Raw genomic sequence first — 14038 nt, 5'->3', positions numbered from 1 at the left:
CTCGCCGACCTGCGCGGTTTAAAACACCAAATAGTTATGCTATGACAAGAACAAAGAGTCTCTCTCTTGCTCCACCCATGCATGATAATATCGTGTATCGTCGATCTCACGGGCTGACGATATGACGATTTGAAAAATGACCATATCGCCCAACACTAATGTATGATACAAGCATTGTAAAATAAAATAGACTCATTGCCTAGTTTCTCCTGGTTTGAACAGCATTTTAGATTCACATGGCTATACAACCAAGACAGATCATGTAAAATTAATGCTTATGAACTAGTAAAAACAGATGACCGGTCATCATTTTGTAAAAATACTAGAAAGTCTAGAACTGGCTTAGATTTCAGCATAACAGATCATTAAGTATGAGTGCACCTTGCATGAGTCTTGCAAGCAGAAAAATGCCTCAAGTCACCTTTCTGATGAGACGGTACCTCACCTGCCTGCTGTATTTGCATTTAAAATAAATACAGAAAGAAATTGCCCTTTGCAGCCATCAAGTAATATTAAATTGTATTGTGCACAGGTTTATTAATGATTTAAGAATCTCTGGGTTCACTGGTATTTGAATTAAGTAGTTTGTATGTGCACTGTTGGAAGTAAATAATAAAGAAACAGGAGAGTATAAAATTACAAAATGTCAAACTACTAAAGACCGACATAGCTTACAAATGCAAGACAGGTGCTATGTTCAATGTTCTTGTTGTGTCATAATGCTGAACTAGCAGTTGAGGGACTCAAAATGGTGTAAACAAAAAGGCATATTTAATAGTTTACTACAGTCTATTCCAAAAACAGCACCTTTAATGCATTCAAAGCACACAAACTGAGCGCAAAGGTCAGCAAGCATCTACAAAGCGCAGGTGTCCTCAGTGTAGCTCAATCCTCCTACGCAAGCTAACCTTTCTATGTCCATTCCCTTGGGGGACGTCACGTAACCACATGAGCGTGCTGGAATAGGCTTCCATTACATTCTACATAACTCACAGCTCCATAGAACAAGCATTTCACTCACAAATCAAAGCATATAAATGTGAAAAGCTTTATATGCTGTAAACCGCATTTGCTTGCACCAGTGCAAGTTTCTGATTAATCGATTGACACAACAGCACTAATAAGGATATATTCATATCATGTTATAATAACTGTTGTTAACTTTATTTAAATAATTATCTAATATCAAACATACGGAGCAAGAATGTTCGCATGGTATAAAAGTGCCATACACCCACAGTACAAATCTTCTGGAAAGCAACCTACGAATGGTTTATTTATAGTAGTCTCTGTACATTAAACTGAGACAGAACATGTATTTTGACATAAAGTAACATCACATTTCACATTTAAAAACATTTTCATGTGGAGGATGATAATTGTTGGTATGAAACAGAAAATGCAAATGATCAAAACCAAGTGAGACTACAGTCACATATATATATATATATTTATATTTATATATATATATATATAGTGCAGCCATAATTTTCCTAGTATCTAGAGTAGATCTTTTGCTGCTGAATTATCCACTAACCTAGTTTATAATAGTATTTTTATCATAGATTATGAATGTATATTTTATCATTTAGGGGTGCACAATATATATGATGATTAATCATATGATGATTAATGCGCATATCGTCAGTAAAGCCATTTATCTAAACAGCGGTAAATACCATCAGGTGCATGATTTCATATAGAGGAGCTGTTGCTACACGGAGCCTTTGTTAACAGACAAGCTGCGCAAATCCACGTTCATCATCAGCTTGGATTTGCGCAGCTTGTCAGTTAAAAATGGCTTCGTGTAGTAACGCACTGGTATCGGATTGGATCGATATCGGCAGATACTAAGAATTTTCAGATTAGTTCTGAAAAAATGGTATTGGTGCATCCCTACAAATTAGTACTAAAGAAAAACTTATGTAATATGAGATTACTGTTGGTCCATTGTGTTTTATCATCCAAAGTCAATGCAGCCATCTATCATGAGATTTTGGAGCACTTTATGCTTCCATCTGCTGACAAGCTTTATGGAGATGCTGATTTCCTTTTCCAGCAGGACTTTAGCACCTGCCCACAGTGCCAAAACCACTTCCAAGTAGTTTGATGACCATGATATTACTTTGTTTGACTGGCCAGCCAACTCACCTGACCTGAACCTCACAGAGAATCTATGGGGTATTGTGAAGAGGAAGATAAGTAACATATGACAAACAATACAGAGGAGCTGAAGACCACTATCATAGCAACCTGGGCTTCAATAACACCTCAGCAGTGCCACAGGCTGATCACCTCCATGCCATGCCGCATTGAAGCAGTAATTTGTGCAAAAGGAGCCCCAACCATTAAATGCATAATTTAATCTGCTTTGGAGATCTTGAACATTTCTGTTTTGTAAATCTTTTTTTGATTGATCTTTGAGAAGATATTTTTTTGAGATACTGAATTTTTTATTTTACTAAGCTGTAAGTCATAATAACCATCAGAAATAAAACCAAACACTCTTGAAATATTTCAGTTTGTGTGCAATGAATCTAGAATAAGAAAGTTTGCCTTTTTGAATTAAATTACAAAGGATAAATAATTTTTCCATGAAAAGTTTTCCATAACAGCACAAACCAGAATGTTTTTGTGTTCGTTTTCAAGGTAAAAAAAAAAAAATCTATATTTTGCCAAGATGTAGCGAAATGCTACACTAACAAGCTCCTTGGTTCCCATGAGCCAAGACTCGACATTGAAAGAGAAACAGATTTCTGATTAAAGCTGCACATTCCAGTCAATTCTGCACTGCTTACAGTAGCAGGTTTAACTGTAAGAGCTTGTCTGCTCTAATCACGCTGTGAGTTTCTGGACACATGGACCCTGCATGTTTCCGCTCCTGCACCTGGTCTCTCCGCCAAGATATAACCACTCACCAGGAACACAGAGCTACTTGAATAAAAGGACGAATACCACTGCAATCAATATCCTGTAAACAAATCTACCTCACTTCATTAGAGAGAAGAATACCTCCCCTGGGCTGGAGACGGTAGAAGAGGCTCCAGCACTTTAGTAATGGAGACTACAGCTGAGAAGGCAGCTAGTTCAAGTGAAATGTTCTGTATTCATTATACGTCCCCAGATAAGGGACGCCTAGATCAATAGATGCTGTGTGAACTACATGGTCGACTTCAGCCTTGAGCCCTTTGCAGGGATCTATTGCATGTTGGAAATCCCCTCATTATTGCATGTTGACAATCCCCTCATCCCCATTCATCTTGCTTAAGCTACAGATGACTCAGGAAACCATTAGCCTGCAGCATCTCTACAGATGAAATTGTGACTCATCAAAGAGGCACAAACTGGATTAGTTCACCATAATAATGTCATTGCAAAAACCATGTTAAATAGAGCATTAGAGGCTATTGCAAAATCACTTTATTGTTCAGTTTTGAGTGATTGTTTTAGAAGACAGTGTTTACATAAATACCATAACAGGTGTAAAATACATAACTAGAAAAACCTCAAGGAAATAAGTGTTTAGAAGGCAGCAAAAGAATTGTGATAAATGTGCATGCCCATCTTAAACTTTTGACATTAGCACAAACTAACAATGAAAAATAGCATGTATTAATCTTAATTTATGTTCATCTCAAAAAAAATAATAATAATGTTGCATTTGTTAATTTTATTAGTAACATTTTACAATAAGGTTATTTTTTGACATTCAATGGTTTACATGAACTGACAATGATAAATAATTTATAAATCTTAAGGCTGATTTATACTTCTGCATCGGACTTACGCCGTAGGCTATGCGTCAGTTTCCGTTTATACTTCTGCGGCATTGTTAGCATAGACGTGCAGTACACATGCAAACCACTAGTCTGCAGTGTCCACGCGCAAGTTGCACGTGTAACCTGAAGTACCACGACAAAAGCCGAAAAAGAAGCAGCTCGTCGGGGAAGCACTGTAGACGTGACGGTGGCAAATAAATATCAAATCATTAAATAATTATTTAAAACTACAAAAGGAGACAATAACTGTACAGGAGAAGATGGCATTCTTTCAAATTGTTACTTTTATATTAGAAAGTGTTAAAATGGGACCAGCACATCTAGATCAGTCAACAAGTCAACCTCTGACCAGAACTGAAACAGCAGGATGACAACCACAATTATGCACAGACATCATTCAGAATTACTGCTAGCAAAAGACTCATAGGTCTAAAGAGGTTTAAGGTTACGGTAACACTGATGAACATTGCCAAACTAACACAGATACTCATTCTAAAATGACATTTGCAACAATGCAGCATAATACCGCAGTCACATAATACAGAACTGCAAAAAGACAGTAGAAAAATACTGCAAGCTTGGAATAGTCTGCATATACTAATGAAGCATAAAGCATTTGGTAAATTTGCCTTGCGTGTTAGCTTGAAGTTTGTTTAAATCCCATTTTGGGAGAACAAACACAGACCTTTCCTCTACAACAAGCGGCCAATGGCAGCCCACATAAACAGCGCAATGTGTTGCGAGTGTGTTCTCTGGCATGCGGGGAGGGGAAGTGGAGGTACCTCCTGACTCAGGCAAGTATACACACTTTCAAACTAGGTCCACAGGACCATGTAACCAGATCTTACAAGTACGATCCAGCCAATCTCTGAAAAAGCTTGACATTTTAGCAGCCTATATTAAAGGCTACATTTGGCACAGCAACCACCAATGCAATGACTGGAGGAAGTAAAAAAGGAAAAGAGTGATTTTTCCAACCACTCTGATTCAAAAACAGTTTGAATGTGGATGGGGGAAACGAAAAACAGCTTGGCCAGTAGGGAATTTTAAGGGAAAGCACTTTAGGTATTAAGACTTTAAGTTTATATCCTACAACAATAACTACTTTGTAAATGTTGAAACAACAATAAAAAACTCACACACATCACCACAATTTCAGTTTATCATTTTCTAGTCTGGTGAGAGTTGTTGGTTAACTTCAGCGAAAAAAAGTACAGTCTCGTGGTACATTGGTCTATCAGGCCACTATTATGGGCGTTATGGATTTAAAAAGATCACTATTTAAAAGATTTGAGTTTTAAACATATTTTAAATTGAACATCAGCCATTTATCGGTTGACTATCATAAACAACTATTGGCTTAAATGGATAGTTCACTACTCGTCAGCAAAGTAAAGTAAGACAAAAATAATAATTACAATAACACTCACAAATAGTATTCAAATTGGGATCTGTAATATTTTCTAATGTTTAAAAGAAATCTCTTCTGCTTAGCAAGGTTGCATTTATTCGTACAGTAAAAAAAAAAAAAAAATTATAATACATACCTGATTAAAATGGGGGGGGGGGGGGGGGGTCTCAAAAATGGCCAAAAAAATAATGTTTTACTATCTTATTAATTTTAAGCAAAATTGTGCTTTGTTGGAATAGTGTCTTCTAGAATGTAAAAAAATGCTCGGTAAAATAAATGAAAAAAATTCTTTGAAAAGCAAGACAAAAAGTAAAAAGCACATTTTGGTTATTTAAAGGGATACTCCACCCCAAAATGAAAAATTTGACATTATTCATTAATATGAGCTAACTCAGACCGTTTACGCTCTTCTGTGTCAGCTGTGCCATAAAGATACGTTTTCTACGTGTATTTACGCATTGATTTGAAAGAAAACAGTGCATCCTTGTGGCGCAGCTGTCAGAGAAAGGCGTGAGCAGCATGCCTTTGCTCATATTCTCCAAAATGGCACTACGGTGATATAGGGAGAGACAGAGAAGACGAAATGCTGAATGAAGCCATTATTTTTGTTTTCTTCTTGTTCATAAAGTATTCTCGTCACTTCATAATGTTGAGGTTGAACCACTGATGGCAGATGGACTATTCTGAAGATGTCTTTCATACTTTTCTGAACCTTGACAGTGTAACCTACTTGGCAGTCTATGGCACAGTCACAAGCCTCCAGGTTTTCATCCAAAATATCTTAAATTGTGTTCTGAAGACAAATGAAGCTTTTACGTGTTTGGAACAACTTGGAGGTAAGTGATTAATGTCAAAATTGTAATTTTGTGGTGGAGTATCCCTTTTATTTATGCAATGGTGAAAAAAATTGTCAAAATGGGGTGGCAGTGGCTCAGTGGTTCATGTAGGTTGTCTACAAACCGGAAGGTTGGTGGTTCAATCCCCGGCTCCACCTGACCAAGTGTCGAGGTGTCCTTGAGCAAGACACCCAACCCCAGCTGCTCCCGACGAGCTGGATGGCGCCTTGAATGGCTGACACCGCAGTCGGTGTGTGAATGAGTGTGTGAATGGGTGAATGTGAGAAAAAAAAAAAAGTGGGAAGTCGTGGCCTAATGGTTAGAGAGTTGGACTCCCAATCGAAGGGTTGTGAGTTCGAGTCTTGGGCTGGCAGGAATTGTGGGTGGGGGAAGGTGCATGTACAGTTCTCTCTCCACCTTCAATACCACGACTGAGGTGCCCTTGAGCAAGGCATCGAACCCCCAACTGCTCCCCGGGCACCGCAGCATAAATGGCTGCCCACTGCTCTGGGTGTGTGTTCACAGTGTGTGTGTGTTATCACTGCTCTGTGTGTGCACTTCAGATGGGTTAAATGCAGAGCACAAATTCTGAGTATGGGTCACCATACTTGGCTGAATGTCACGTCACTTTCACTTTCACTGTACGGGGAAAAAAATTGAAAAAACTGTGTTTTATTTTGGTGCATCGTTTAACATCGTGACATCAGTGGTCCAACTATAATTTTATGAAGCTACAAGAATACTTTTCATGCATAAAGAAAACAAAAATAACTTTATTCAACAGTTTCTTCTCTTTCATATCAACCTTCAATGCTTCGATGCTGCTGACATTGGAGTTGGCGTTTTGACATAGAACAAGATGTGCTGCACCTGATTTCAAGCAGAGGATTGCAATGCACACACATGTGTCAAGGTACTGTTGTGAACACGTATCAAACATTTTTACGATGTCCTTACTATCTTTCTGGGCCTTGAACATGGTAGTTGCATTGCTGTTTATGGAGGGACAGAGAGCTCTTGGATTTCATCAAAAATATCTCAATTTTATGTTCCAAAGATGAACAAAGGCAAACTAATGACAGAGCATTTATTTTTGGCTGAACTATTCCTTTGAATAAAGTGTTTATTGTGATGCATCTCTACTGAGAATACGTCAAAATTTCCCATTGTATTTGCATGGTTTACAAGAATACCACAGCAATAAAATGGTCACTTCTCCTAAAGCCATAGTACTCATTAGCCTATTTTCATTCAAGCTTCATATCACACTGAAAAGAATCTAATCTCAGCTGATGGGGCCAAGTATGCAGTGCATTTTTGTCAATGTTAAAATACATTTTTCATATCCAAACTTAATATGCAGAGACAGCTACAAGTAAAGCCATTAGTAGGTTGATTTTAACACCAAAGTGTAAACACTTGAGGGCTCTGTTTGTTTGTGTATCCCAATGCAGAAACACTGGAAATTTTTAAAATGTTAAGCTAAGAACCAGTGAAGTGAACCAATCAAAATATGTTTACTATGAACTGTAGAGATGTTTTTCAAGAAGTTTATACCTTCAACTACAAAGAGGTTTTCCTAAGTAGAAAGAGAGAAGCCAGTTCAATGGCTAAAGAATAGCACTTGCTATGAGAATCAGCGTGTCTGGTAGTAGCATCTGAAACCAGTTTCTGATACATTCAAATTAACTACAAGCAGCGAGAAAGAAAAAAAAATAATTTCATTATTTCAGTTCACAGCTCTATAATTAAAATTTGTTTCCACTCCTTCCAGATTAGGAAAACAGTACATCAAACATACACATTACCCTTCCACCAAATACAGCTGATATATATTGATACTAATTATCTTTATGTGTTGCATAACATGATTTTGAGTAAAAGAAAGTCACTGAATACTCATAACAATGATAAATACAGCAAAAAACATAAAATGTTACATAATAATAGTTATGTACACACTTCTAAAGCATACTGTAGATGTCTTATGAAAATCTTTCATGCACAACTTGTCAAAACACAAGGAACAGGCTGTACAATCAAAGGACTAGAGATGTACATTTGTTTTTTTGTTTTTTCTTTTCAAATGACTCTTCCTCTTTCCATCAAAACACGAGAACTTTACTCATTAATGCTTAAAACGTCTCATTGTCTCTTTGAGATGTGTCACGAACCATACATAAAAAATGGATGGAAAAAAGGAGGTCGTCTATTTTTGTCTGTCTGAGTTTACTTGCAGACTGACGAGAGATCCACTGAAATGCAGTAGGGAATCTCCACAGGTTTTAACATAAACCTCTCTAAATCAAATTTTCTTGTGAAGAAGGTACATTATAACCACACTAATACTTCTAATTCAGTTTTGTCTTATCCTTTATCAGATTTATCTTTCATAATACAGTTTTGTGCTTTATTGTACACCTGAATTACATTACCTTGAAAAAGTTTAGAGTTGGTAAGATTTTTGATCAAAAGTTTCTTATGTTCACCAAGGCTATATTTAAATAACCAAAATCAGGTACAGTACTAACTAATGCTGTAAAATATACATGAAAGTCAGTTGGTACTACATTAATATTTAAGGTTATAATTAGCTTATTGGTATATAAACACTTAAATTATGCCCAATGTTTTTTTTTTATAATATTAAAGTTATAATACCAAGCTTAACTTTAAATTACATAATTATATTTCTAGAATAAAGCTTAATGGATTTATTGCAACTAAAATTCAAATTAATTAAAACGTTACCTAGCCCTATTGTCAATGTTAAAAACAGTTGTACTGCTTAATATATTTTTGTTCAAAATTCCTTGATAGGTAAAAATATTTTATTGTAACATTATAAATGCCTTTACTGTCACTTTTGTTTAATTTAATGCATCCTTACTGAATAAAAATACTAATTTCCTAAAAATAAAATACATACCTCAAATCTTTAAACGGTAGTGTAAGTGTCAAAATAAACGATTTAATTCCCTGTCCACAGAGTGATATAAATCTCCAAGTAAAAAGGAAGCTCATGATAGCTATTCCCTATAATCTTGGAGTGCTTACCACAAAAATGTGACACTCATTTCCTCAGGGCCAAGCGCGTGTTTGGTGACAAGAGAAGGAAGTGACACTGAGCTTTATAATTAACTAAATCGAAGACGAAGATTTGAAAGAATATGCTATTTCGTTAGGAATTCTGAAATGGAAATAGGAACAAAAAAAGAAAATTATTATGAATGAATCCTCCCTCCCAAAAACTACACAACACTGATAATTAAATTAGGGCTGCAACTAACGATTATTTTGATAATCGATTAATCTGTCGATTATTTTTACGATTAATCGATTAATCGGTTTATGTACTTATATTTTAGTTTTTTCCATTTCCCCCATTTCCTGTCCAAAAATTGGACAGTCACACACAAAAAACCTGCTGTGTGAAAAAGAGCAGTGAATACTTAGGGAAAAAAGTGCATTTCAAATATCTTTAAACATTTACCTCTCTCATTCAGTCATAATTAGGCTGCACGACTGAATTTTGAACTGGAAAACTACAAACTGATCACAGAACATGTTTGTAAAGCTTTAAATGTTAACTGTTAAAAAGCAATGTTATCAGCTTTTACGACTAAACATTTGCAAACAACATTGTACTGGAGAATCTGCACAAATAAAAGTCTTAGGGGCCGTTCACATATCGTGCCTAAAAACGCGTGGAAAACGCTAGGCGCGCCGCTTTCTCCTTCTTTCCAAAGCGCTCGGGCAGAAGCGCCCCTGAGGCGTCTGCCTTTGATAAGCAACCATGACGTGCTCTCTCCTTGAAGACGCGGAAATTTCAGCAAAGGATAAATGGATTTGCAGCTCAAAAAATCGCTTGCAGTAGCTCTGCTACTAAATTTATTTCAAAATGGAAATCCATATACAACTATGATCAGCTGTTCTTTTCATCTTGACTGAGCTTTTAACGTAGTTACGGGAAAGGATGAAGCTGATTGGTTAGTTCTTGTCACATGACCCGCGATGCGCTTGCAGCATTCTGAAAAGTTGAGATGTTTTTAACTCGATGCGATGCGGTGTTGGAAATAACGAACTTGAGCGCGCAAAAGACGCGATATGTGAACGTCCCCTTAAACAGTTCAGTAGTGCAGAGTTTACAGGTTACTCTTCTTTTTTGAAGGCTCAAAGTAAAGTACTCCCAGTCTCCCACATCCCGCTAAATGCTGCAGAGACGCTGTTCGGGAAGCACGTGACATAAAACGAGGCCAGCTATTGGCTATTCGCTACTTCTCCTGCTGTACTGGCTGAGTAAAACCTCCGGTGGCTCATTACTGCCACACTTTGGTCACCGCAGATTTGAAATATGCACGAAATGAGCCGCTTACGTCCAATAAAAGTTATTTAGCAACGAATCGATGACTAAATTAGTTGACAACTATTTTAATAATCGATTTTTATCGATTAAATCGATTCGTTGTTTCAGCTCTAAATTAAATGCTTGTAAAACACCTTTGAGTCTGTGACAGATGGACTGTACACACAGCTGTGGTTTGCTTCTGTAATATCTGCTGAAACGCAGGGGATGTATGGCTGGTGATCCGTTTTACAGTGCCACATGAGCAGCCACCGCAGCAATGCTGACAGAACAGGCTCCATTCATGATACTGAGGCCAGTCATCCATCTCTTACCTTCTCAGACAGGAAGTTTTATTGAAAATAACAAGCGGAGAAAACCGGTCAAAACAAGCTCGTTTTTTCTTGCATGCGCATCTCTTAAAGGGTTCATTGGATGCCCGTTTTCCACAAGCTGATATGATTCTTTAGAGTCTTAATGAAAAGTCTGTTTTACCCTGTAAAAAACGGTTTTGTCTACAGCAAGCCATTTTACTGCACGTCACTTTAAATGCAAATGAGCTCTGCTCACCCCGTCCCACTCTTATGAGCCGCTGTCTGAGAGACGGTAAACTTTAGCCGCATTCATCGTGAAACTTGCTAACTAGTACGTTATAAGGAAAGGACTTTAACTTTTACAAATAAATTATATTTAATCAAAGAATCCTGAAAATAATAAACCATGATTTTCACAACATTATTAAGCAGAACTATTTTCAACATTGATAAGAAATGTTTCTTGAGCATCAAGTCAGCATTTAAATTAGATTGATTTCTAAAGGATCATGTGACACTGAAAATTTGAATTGGAACACAGGAATAAATTATTTAGTTTAAATTGTAATAATACCTCACAATATAACTGTTTTACCATTTATTTATTTATTTTTTATTCAAATAAATAAAGCCTTGGTGAGTATAAGAGACTGCTTTCAACAGCATTATAAAAATCTTATCAACTTTTGAATGGTCCATCCACACACACTGGATGTAAGTCTTAGATTTATAATAAAATCGAATTATTCAAAATAACAAACTGTAAAAGCAAAAACACGATTTCTTCAGTTATACAGCTTGTATAAAGAGGTTTTACAGCGATTAAGCTACCATCATTTATTATCAATGAAACTGGCAAGACGTGGCCACTAACAGATAACCAAACAATTCTGTCATTTCAAGAGTTCACTGACGAACATTCGTGCTTCTATAACTTTAAATGAACTAATGCCACAAAGGTCACTCCCAGGTGGAAGTCAGCAATTATTACAATAGAAAAACTGTGGAAACGACCCTATAGCTTAAATTATATCTCAGTTTGACAGAGTACATGGTGCTAAGATCCCATGAAAGATCTATAATTAGGTGATTAACTTGGCCACGGGTTGTACTCAGGTCAGAACTGACACTGCAATGTGCTCAGTCAGGCAATGTGGTTTTCTTTACTGAGATGGGCAGGTGCTGCCAGTTTCAACTGTCTGAACACCTGCCTCCTGTTACCCCCTCTTTAAAGCCCCCGAGTTTAGCTCTACATGGCCTTGGCTCAGGTGCACAGAAATGCCGGCCAGGGCCCTTGCTGCAGCTCTCGCGCCCCTAACAGCTGACACCCTGGAATCATCCAAACTGCTCCTGCATAAAACCCACTCAGCCAACAGGGACTGGACTGCTAACTCAGATCTCCAAGATCCTGAAAATCAAACAATGACGGAGACCTCTGAAAAATAATAGATTAAAAAAAAAAAGTTCATCCAGCAGATCTTTACCATTCACAAATGTCTACTGTCCTTTACACATTTTTTTTATATTCAGCAAAGATGTATTAAATTGATCAAAAGTGACAGTAAATGTTTTACAAAGTTACAAAGTAATTATATTTCAAATAAATGTGGTTCTTTTGAACTTTCAAAGATTCCTGGGGAAAATAAAAAAATATCATGGTTTGTACAAAAATATTAAGCAGCACACCTGGTTTTAACATTGGTGATGATAAGAAATATCTCGAGCACCAAATCAGCATTTCAGAAGGATTTCTGAAGGATCGTATGACTGAAGACTGGAGGACTAAAAGGTTGATGAAAATGTAGCTGTCATCAGAGAAGTAAATCACATTAAAGAAATTAAAGAATATTATATTATATACACTATACAATTTTATATTACACAATATTTCATATATGAATGTAACAATAATGCTTCTCAATATTTACTGTATTTTAGATCAAATAAATGCAGCCTTGGTGAGAATAGGAGTAAAAAAAATATTAGAGACCCCAAACTCTGTGTATGTGTAAAATGTGAAATTCTATTCTTTAAAGAGATACACACACACCTACATCCATCCATCCGCCCATGTCATCATGCCAGCATGGAGGAGGAATTCTGAACAACTGGTTTTCACCTGTCAATATGACGTCGCAATCATTTAGTCATTGTCAACACCGTGATAAACCCTGTCAAAAATGATTATGTCATTGCCAATACAACAAATAAAATATTTATGGTAAAAAAATAAAAAAGATACTGACCACACAAACAAGTCGTTGACTCACAAATCACCAAATGTTTTCAGCAATGACCGGGATCATCAGTGCTTAGCTATTAATGAGGTAAAGCTAAATTAAGATAATCCTCTCAAATGGAATACATAATCATGTAAATCTCTCAAAGCTCTATTGTGTTAGTGAAATACACCACAAGCTCCAACAAAATCCAAACTGCTACTGCTCCAGCTTAAGAAAAAGCTGCTTCAACAGCTGAACCTTCTGGTACAGCATTTACAAATATAATGCGAAAGAAGTAGCTATTTTTTGTATGTAGTTATTTTCTTGTCTAAAACATAACAATATAATATAGAAAACAACTTGAAATTCGTTGATAGTGTATCCAGGAAAGCAGGCAGAATTTTTGTACAAAACCTCCCAGCAACAGCAGTGACATGCCGTTTCTTACCGTCATAAACTGCTCCAGGGGTGTCCAGTTTTAGAAGTAAATATGAGGTTGTAAGAGACCCGAGGCAGGGAGCAGAGAGCCCGCTCAGAGCAGCAGCGGTAGCCTCATACTGACCCACTCCAGCGCAGCACACACATTCAACTCAACGGGGCCTCCGGGTCCTGTAATCCACACAAACTCGATCCTGTGGAGCCAGTCCGCGAGGACACTTTACAATCCACTCGACGGGACCACTAGGGCGGTGGAAGGGATCTCGCAGCAGAATTAAAACGCATTTCCCACTCTGGAGGTCGGCTCATCGGGATCAGTCACTTCTCAAGCTGTGTCTCCGTTCAAAGTGCTGTTACATTGAAGGAGCCGAAGAAGCAGTACTGCTCAGCAGTGCTGAGTGTTACATTGTAACATGGGCCGACATCTCTCCGCAGCGCCACCAGCGGCCGGGGGTGGAGTCACAGTCTGAGGAGGCGGGACAGACAGACAGACAGACGGATAGACAGATAGACGGACAGACGGACGGACGGACGGACGGACGGACAGACAGACAGACAGACAGACAGACAGACAGACAGACAGATAGACAGATAGATAGATAGATAGATAGATAGATAGATAGATAGATAGATAGATAGATAGATAGATAGATAGATAGATAGATAGACAGATATATAGATAGACAGAAAGAC

The 14038-nt window shown here is 37.3% G+C and overlaps 1 protein-coding gene across 1 annotated transcript in view; it reads right to left on the bottom strand.

Moving 5' to 3' along the window:
- LOC132095124 (tyrosine-protein phosphatase non-receptor type 4-like) overlaps window positions 1–13728 on the bottom strand; it is a 53373-nt gene extending 39645 nt beyond the window's left edge. Inside the window, exon 1 of the mRNA XM_059499900.1 lies at window positions 13356–13728. The gene's annotated coding sequence lies outside the window, so the exon portion shown is untranslated. The remainder of the gene's footprint in view (window positions 1–13355) is intronic.
- Window positions 13729–14038: the final 310 nt, after the last annotated feature.

Source organism: Carassius carassius, chromosome 19 (assembly GCF_963082965.1).
Source record: "Carassius carassius chromosome 19, fCarCar2.1, whole genome shotgun sequence".
NCBI lineage: Eukaryota > Metazoa > Chordata > Actinopteri > Cypriniformes > Cyprinidae > Carassius > Carassius carassius.
Note: the sequence above shows the minus strand (reverse complement) of the source record. Positions and strands in the feature narration are given on the sequence as shown.